The sequence below is a fragment of the Neopsephotus bourkii genome, unplaced genomic scaffold (assembly GCF_033783945.1).
Source record: "Neopsephotus bourkii isolate Nb327-2 ecotype Australia unplaced genomic scaffold, CSIRO-AGI_Nbou_v1 NB_379, whole genome shotgun sequence".
Lineage (NCBI taxonomy): Eukaryota > Metazoa > Chordata > Aves > Psittaciformes > Psittacidae > Neopsephotus > Neopsephotus bourkii.
The window spans coordinates 1,711,848-1,721,023 of NW_026900884.1; positions in this window are offsets into that span (position 1 = coordinate 1,711,848).

Sequence of the window (9,176 nt, forward strand, 5' to 3'; positions counted from 1 at the left end):
CTTGCAACAGGAAATCCATCACAATCAATGGAGATTATTTAGCCCAATTTTCTGTGGGTTCAGTAGCAGGAGGAAAAAGGCTGTGATGCTTAAGGAAAACGTAGTAGAAGCACAGGTGGTGAAAAGCAGAGGCTTTTTTTCCTGATAGTGAACTCAAATTATAGTATGAAATACAAGGACTCTAGGAAGGCAAGTGCAGAGCTTCCTTGCACTTCAGAAAGTCTTAGTATTGAAGCATGCTGAAAGTTCCATTTGTAGCCCATTTTGTAGGGTGCTCATTTTTATTGCTTTTCATGAAAAGGTAGTAATAGTTCCATAGTTGTTTTCTTCCAGTGATTGGCTTTCATATTGTTCCATATTGACTGCTTTCCATTCATAGTTCCAATGCAAGGTAGGCTTCACGGCAAATACTTTTAAGTGTTACGGTCTCTGTTCATCTGCAAATCCAAGCAGCAATAAATAGGTCTGCTGTCAGTTAATCTTTAATATCTCTACTGAATCTGAATCTACCCAGGGTAAAAGTTTGTTTGTCCCCTGCCAGTTTGGAGAGATCCTCTTCTTTCCCACTCCAGCTTTGGCTCACTCAGACTGACAGATGCCTTTAGAAGGATCTGGGGAACAGTCCTTTCTTCCAGCAACATGTTTTCCAGTACTGAAATAAAAAGCAGGTTTCACAAAAGAATCTGTCCTATTTCATTTCTCTCCAAAACCATTCATTTGGACTGTAGCATTGAATTGCCTGAAATAGTCTTGCAACTGCACTTACAGAAATGGCTGTTGTGTCATGGCATAGGTTTGTCCTTGACCGTCTGGCTATCTGTGTATTACACATGGGGCAGAGAAATGTAGAACTCCTGATATTTTCCAGTTGGTGTAGCTGCCTATCCAGTTAGCTGAGCATGGCTAGAAAGTTTCAAGCTAGCCAAAACTTCTTCTGACTTTCCTGAGGCTCTGCTGCTCTGTGCTGCTGTTTCCTAATTTGAGAGATACAACTCAGCTTTTCTCTGTGGCTGGGTGGTTGCAGTTACTTTCCAGCAAGCAATGACAATGACATCACGGAATGAGGTTTTCCAGGAAACCTTTGAAATTGGTTAATTCCTTCTGTGAAGTATTCAGCTCTCACTTTAATTTCTTCAGATCATGATGCCCAAGGGACTTATTTTTGCAAGCATCTGTAGTCTTCCCCTGCTAATTTATAACACTAGGTCAAGGTTTTCTTTATTGAAAACTGCCTCATCCCTTCCCCACACTACCTGTTTATTTTCCTACATCTCGCTTGCAGTCAGGTTACTGCAGGCTGTCACTCTTAGGAGAAGATAGTGGTGGTGAAGACGGCTGTTGTTTTGGTTGGTTTGTTTGGGTTGGGTTTTTTTTTCTGGTGCTATCCTGTTCTTGCATCCTGTAGATACAGAGCAGCCAAGCACCAGGAAGCAGTGTCATGGCAACCATGTTCTTTTTCTGGACTTTTCTGAAGATCATGCAAAAAGAAAAGTAGCAGAAAAAAATGTAGACAGCCGTGCGTAATGGCTTGGCTGTTCTGCAAGAGTATTCCTTGGGTATTTCTCCTGGTTTTAATCTCTCAATCATATCCTGTCAAATAAAACAGTCTTTTACTTCTCCCACCTTTATGAAACCCTTGGAAAACCCCACAGACAGCATTACTGTCCATTTTCTCATTGTTTCAGCTATTTCTAAACAAAGGGACATTACCCTCATTTAGCTGACAGCAATGAGGGTATCACAGCCAGCACCCTCAGAAAGGTGTTGCAACTCTGTTGTTGGCAACACATCAAAATTCAATGGGTTTTAGGAATACCAAAATAACCTGTTCTACTGCCCAACAGAGTTGAAGTCTTCATTATCATGCACTGGATTTGTTATGTGCATTGCTGAACATGCAACTCATACAAGCTTTTACTTGTGTGAGTCAGCTTCTACACTCTTGGAAGCTTTTGCAGAATTAGGTTCTAAATCAGTTATACGCTCACAAGATGTGATTTCTCATTGCTGCTGCAAAGGAAAAACATGTAGGTATTTTTGATTGCTTTGAATTTTATTTGCTCTTATATTTAATGGTACTCTTGTAATCTTTCAGGCAGCATGGCCAGACAATTATTTATTTATTTTCTTTTTAATTTTCTTGTTACAAAACACTGCTTAGAGGTTAATTTTCCTGCAGCAGTTTCTGAACTCTAAAATGTCAACATCATTGCTTGCAAAACTGCCTGTTTTATATTGATCTCACACCTTTAGTGATTCTGCTGCTCTGCTCTGGAAGTGCAGGGATTACAGAATCCTTAATGAATGCTTTTTTTTTTTTTGCTGTATCTCCTTATTTATTTACCTATTTATTTATTTTTAATGGTTCACTCATTTTCCTGAACCTTGAAATGCTCCTGGTTTCTTTCTTTTCCAATTCACAGTACAAATGCAAAGGTATGTGGAAACTTGATTCCCCCATCCAGCGTAAGGAAATCTGTTACTGCTGTGGAGAAGTCCCCCTATGTTACGTTGGAGGAGGTCTCCTGTTATTTGTTTTTCTTCTAAGAAGGTTGCCTTTAGCTTTTCGGATAAGGAATGTGATGAACCTTCTACCCAAGGGTGTATTGTATTTACTTTTTTTTAACTTTCCAAAAGGATCCTTACTCCCTCTGCCTCTGAAACTGGAAGCAACCTCGATCTCGTTGCTCCAAGTCACATCAACACCTGCAGACTCATTTCTATTTTTCCTCTGCAGGGACGTTACAAGAATTAGCGTACCTACCTCATCTGTTCCTTGGCTTCTGCTCAGAGAAATGTCTGTCAGATATTTAGAGCTTATCTGAATGTTGCAAGTCTCAAACACCTGACGTATCTATTGTTGATATGCAGTTTTCTTAGTGTCTTCTTTTTCTTCTGCTCTTCTTGTCCCATCAAACTCAAGAGAAGGAAGCAAGATTGATTTCCAGAGGATTTAGATAGCAAATTGAGAAATGCAGTACAGACTGCTCCAGAGTGAAGGAAAAACAGTTCTTACAGTTTTGAAACAACCTAAGGGGAATGGTAAATTCATTACCAGTCAACCTGCAGAGGTATAGTGGCTTCTCTCAGGGATTTGTAGGGCTGAGAGCTATCCGTCTGACACTGAACCACACTTGAAACTCATAAAAATCCACTGTTGTGAGCAAAATTTGTCTGTGGTAAACATATTTCTGTAATCCTGAGTTTCCACTGCCTTTCACCCCCTATAGTCATTAACACTGGTCATAAAAATGCATGCATCTACATCACATACTTGCTCTGGGATTAATTTAATCCAGTATGTCTATTATCCTGTAGAATAAACGACTGCCTGATATTAGATTACATTATAGCTTGCTTGTTTTCCTTTTCACAAAAAGGTGAGAATTCAGGGGAAATTACTGTAATTTCATGTCTGTTTTTGTCCAGTATGTAAAAACAGGCTGGGACTTAAAATTAGGCCCAGTGACTGTGGTGCTGAGATCTGTAGCTATTAAAGGTATGTAAATACTTTACATCCAGTAAAATTACTGTGTCACAGTTTAAAGCCCTCTGATAATATTTAATATTCAGACTTTAGGCACAGAGACACCTTTACTTACTGCTGTTAACCCATGTTTACTGCTCCTTTCCTCAAGGGTTTCATCTCCAGAGTGGAGGTGCTGGAATGCACTGACATAAATGAATGTCAGTAGTTGGGTCTAGTGGTTCAGCCACAAGGACAGTAATCCCAGCAGGAGTGGGGACTTAAATGCTTGCAGTTAACTTTGCAAGAGGAAATCTCAGTGTACTCCTGAGGCATTTGCTTGCACTGTAAAATTTCACCCTAATTTTTAAATTTAGATTTTTGGAGGGATTCGTAAGTCATACTTCTATTTTGTTATTTGTTGTTTGTAACAGAGAGGTGCCATGGGAAGCTGTGTCAAGTCACAGACAAGGATGCAGTTATGCTGGGTATTGTATAAATACAGGCTGAGAAGAGGGTTTGAAGAGTTACAGCACATTTAATTTTTGATCAGTTTCTCATTTATTTAAATTATATAGTTACAAGTGCCTTAAATCTGTATAAGCCAGCTTTTCAGGGGAAAGGAAAAGGAACTCAACAGCCTAAAATTTGCCCTTTCTCTTATACAAAGGTAATGAAGTCAATGCAAATATATTTTCCATAAAGGAAGCTATGTTTACTTGCTATTTCCTGCTGACCCTGTTTTCACATTGTTCCTACTGCTCTGTGCTTGTTTTCCATCTGCTGCGTGCAGACTCCGCATTTTAGTTTGGTTCCTGGGTCAGCTTTTTTTCTTCTCTTTTTTATTTTTCTCTTTTTTCCCCCCTCCTTTAAAAAAAACCAAAACAACCCAAAACAAAAAACCCACAAATACACAGAAAGCAGGTTAAGACTTGAAAGTGAAATTATGTATTGGTGGGTAAAAATACAAGTGAGCTATAGTCTGGCTTAGAAACTCCAGAGGTCCTGGATGACAAAGTAGGATAAAGAGATTGTTAATTGTAATTAAAAAGTCTGTTTTCCAGGCTTGAGGTCAGATTGAATATCAGGGGACAACATCCAATTTCCATAATAAGTTCTAAAGGCAGTTGGGATCACATCTCCAAGGGGTAACATGTATGTCTGTTTTCCCCAGTTATATCAGAGTAAGTGGGGGCAAAGTGGGAATGACACCAAACCAATACATTAGGTTTGACCTGTCCAGGAGTTGCACTTTGAATCATAAAATCCCACTGTACTGTTCATTCTCTTATTCTTTTGTGAAACATATCATGGCTCCTGTGAAAATGTCTGAGAATTTTTACCGTTTAGGGTTGTTAGGTGATATTCGCAGTGCCAGAGAAATGAGAGTCAAGAAATGAGGCCAGAAACATGGGTTTGGAAAAGGAAAGTCATAGTCTGAGTGTCCTGTTGTCATCCTCTTTTCTCACAGTATCAGACATAGACCAATCACCACTGCGATCACCCATTAACTGTCACTCTCTGTTTCTCCTCTGACTTTTTAATTTATTCAGTAACTAATTTTCTGCAAATATTTTTTTCCCCTCTGTACTTGTATACTGGTGAGGCATCTAACAACAAATACTGAAAAAAGAAATAGGATAACACAGTTTTGCTGGTTGATGTTCTGGGTGTGCTCGCATCTTAAAAACTGGATGAAATTCAGTTCTCCCATCTCAAAGAAGAACAAAGAATGGTGATAAGGATGGTCAAATACAGGGAATGGTTTGAATATTTAGAACAATTAAATAGACCATGATTTTTCTGCATAGATAAAAGACAGGTGAAGAGTATGATAAAGTGGCACAGGAGAGGAACAGAAAATGATTGCTCACTGTGTTTTCTCAATCCAACAGCTAGGTGACATCATAGAATCATAGAATAGTTAGCGTTGGAAAGGACTTTAAGATCATCAAGTTCCAACCCCCCTGCCATGGGCAGGGACACCTCACACTAAACTATGTCACCCAAGGCCTTGTCCAACCTGATCTTGAGCACTGCCAGGGATGGAGCATTCACAACCTCCCTGAGCAACCCATTCCAGTGCCTCACGACCCTAACAGGAAAGAATTTCCTCCTTGTATCCAATCTAAACTTCCCCTGTTAAACAGTTTTAACCTGTTACCCCTTGTCCTATCACTACAGTCCCTAATGAAGAGTCCCTCCCCAGCATCCCTATAGCCCCCCTTCAGATACTGGAAGGCTGCTATGAGGTCTCCACGCAGCCTTCTCTTCTCCAGGCTGAACAGCCCCAACTTTCTCAGCGTATCTTCATACGGGAGGTGCTCCAATAAAACTATCTGCCATTCAGAAGTAGTACATTCAGAACAGACAGAAGGAGTAACTTTTTTCTGTAACCCATAGGTTGGGCTGGGAAACATGATGTCCTGTCAGATGCAAAACCATAATCCAGTTTTAAACAGGACTTGGAAAAATTAATGGAATATATGAGTTGTTAAGAGTTATAACACCCAGGGATACGACCATTAGCTGGTGGTAAACTACAAATCTTTAGATGCTGGGATTTTTTTGTGGAGACATCTTGCTCTGGTCTGTGCTCTTCCCTGCAAATTTACTCAGCAAGTATTGGAGAAACTGGGTTGGGTGGTCCTTCAATCTGAATCACTATTTCTGTTTTTATATACTCACATTTTCAGCACAGCCTTTAATCAATTTTCTTTTTTACATCATCTCTGCCAAGGCTGTGTGCGCAGACAGACAATAGTTTATGCTAAATGACTGGGTTCATTGGGATGGTAAAGTGGATAAGCTGGAAAAACAACATACCAATGGCCCCAGAAGTGCACCAACCAGGGGGATGTTACAAGATTTGATGGTCAATATAGAACTGCCAGTGGAACAGGTGATGCAGCGGGACCAGATCCATTGTCACCAGCCAGCAAGGGAAGTGTATTCCATCTCATTACAAATGTCACTATAGCTTGTGGGGAGAGCAATGGGGTGTATGCCAACAAAACCGAACCCACTCATTACTGCTGTGGAGTGGCTCAGGTACAAACTGCGTTGCCTATCAAATGCCAGAGTGGTTCTGACAACAGGAGGACTCTGGGCTGCAGCTACCCTCACTCCACACCGGTCACACAAGCTGAGAGTGTGAGACACTGCTGGTATTGCAGAGAGGGAAAGGCGAAAGCAGTGGGCCAGCCTAAGGCTAAACTTACAATACAGTAACAGGAGCGAGGATCAGATGAAAGATGTGAGCAGGGAGTATGGGGAAGTCCCCATGGGTGAAAATTTTCAGACAGTGTCATGGGTATGAGGAAAGTGGAGGCCAGTGGGGAAAGAGTAAACCAGGGTGTGTTACTTATTTAGGGTGGTGGTGGGGAAGGCACATAAAATAAAGCAGATAGGGCTGTTGCAGAGTCCCTGTTGATCAGCCCTGTGCCTGACCAGTGCATCCTACAGCAGGATAGACCACCCATCCCAACAGGCTTGCTTTTTTCCTGCAGGATTCCTGCCTCACTCAGTGCACAGGAAGAACAATGTTTACTTATTGAATAGCTATTCATTATGTTGTTTCTTTCTCATTGTTCTGCATGAAGCTTGTACCTATACCTTGCTCACTGCAGTCTAATTAGACCCCTTTTGAAAAGATAAATATGAATTTTCTCTTGGGTGTGTAATGGTTACAAGGATACATCTCTTCATTAATACTTCTCTTCACAAAATCTTTGAAGTAAGTGCTGTTTCTCTCTTGTACAAGTGGATGTAGGATACAGGGAGAATAACATTGGAATTAGTGTTGGGTGCCCAATTTAACAAAACTGGAAGGTAATTCTTCAGAGAATTCAGCATGATACTTCACTATGCATACTGACATTTGGTGTGGGATAGCAGATCCAACTGTTGTGTACTACTTCTGTGCATTGGGACTTTAAGTAGATTTTACTCAGAAAATGAGGCACTGAAATTGTGAACAGATGTAAAATGGTGTTTCAATGTCCTGATCATCATATCAGGGGACTTCTAGAAAAGGCAGGCATAAATCTCATTTCTCCAGCGTGTTCTTATTGTTCTCACTCTTGCTGTAATCCCCTGTCCTGTCCACATTACATTTCTTGGCTCACAGACAATGTTGCCCCTTACTACACAGTCCAAATTCGTAATGAGTTCTCTGAAACTGGAGCAAGGGCTGCATATGAACAATGAAGTTAAATTAAGAGGTTCAGGCTCAATGTTATTTCTGTTATTCTTGAAGTTTTTGTCTAAGTAACTCTTCTATAAACATGATTTCCCAGCTTCATTAAGAATTCCATGATTGGATCTCTCAGAGAGCAACATACTGACTCAGTTATGTGATCAGCTTGTATTTTCAGTGTCATACACACTCTTCCCTGTGTCTCAGGCTTGCCCTTCCTATCATTTGTTCAGTTTTATTCACAAGACATATTCCATTTGTCTCTCCACACTCAGGTTCTTGTAAGTTTTAACTCTCTTCCCCATATTTTCCAATGTGGATTCCTTGCACCAAAATTTGTCTAGCCACAATGTCTCGTCACATAAACCATCTCTTCTGCCCGTGACTTGAGGTTCTGCTCATGCATTCCTCAACAATTCTCAATCCTAGTTTGTGTCTGCCACCAGTAGCTCCTAACAAAATCTCCTTGCCAACACAGTCCTTCCTCTTCTTTTGCATCTTTCTTGCCACACCCATTGTCCTGAACTTGCTTCTTCCTTGATACCTACTTCTGGAATGGAAGGTTACAGACTCTTTAGAAAAGACAGGCCTGGCAGGCATGGAGGAGGAGATGCCCTTTATCTCAGGTACATAGCAAATAAAAAACAGACTAGGGACAGCGTAGGCCCCCTCAGGAAGCTCTCGGGTGAACTAGCTCCACAGGAGAGTATGGAACTCTCTCTGGGGACTGGTGAGCAGTTAACAGAGAGCTTGTGGGTCAGGGTTAAAGGGAAAACAGCAATGGGAGACATTACTGTGGGGATCTGCTACAGACCGCCTGGTCAAGAGGAATCTGCGGATGAAGCACTCTATAGGCAGATAGGAAAAACCTCACGCTCACAGGCCCTCATTCTCATGGGTGACTTCAACCACCCTGACATCTGTTGGAATGATGATACAGCCCAGCACAAGCAATCCAGGAGGTTCCTCGATTGTGTGGAAGACAACTTCCTTCTGCAAGTGATAGAGGAACCGACAAGGAGAGGTGCCATGTTTGACCTTGTGCTCACCAAGAGGGAAGGGCTCATTGGAAATGTGGCACTGCAGGGCAGCCTTGGATGCAGCGGTCACGAGATGGTCAAATTTGAGATCCTCAGGACAGTGAGAAGAACATGCAGCAAGCTCACTGCCCTGGACTTCAAAAGAGCAGACTTTGGCCTCTTCAGGAACCTGCTTAGTAAGGTTCCATGGGATATAGCCCTAGAGGGCAGGGGGGCTGAAGACTCTTGGTTGGTCTTCAAGGATCACCTGTTACAAGCTCAGGAGTGTTGCATCCCAACCAGAAGGAAGTGCAGCAGGAGGGCCAGGAGACCTCCTTGAATGGATGAGGAGCTGCTGAGGAAAATTCAAAAGTAAAAAGAGTCTTATAGAAAGTGGAAGCAAGGACAGGCGGCCTGGGAAGAGCACAGGGATGTTGTCCAGGAAGCTAGGAACCAGGTTAGGAAAGCTAAGGCCCAGTTAGAATTAAACTTG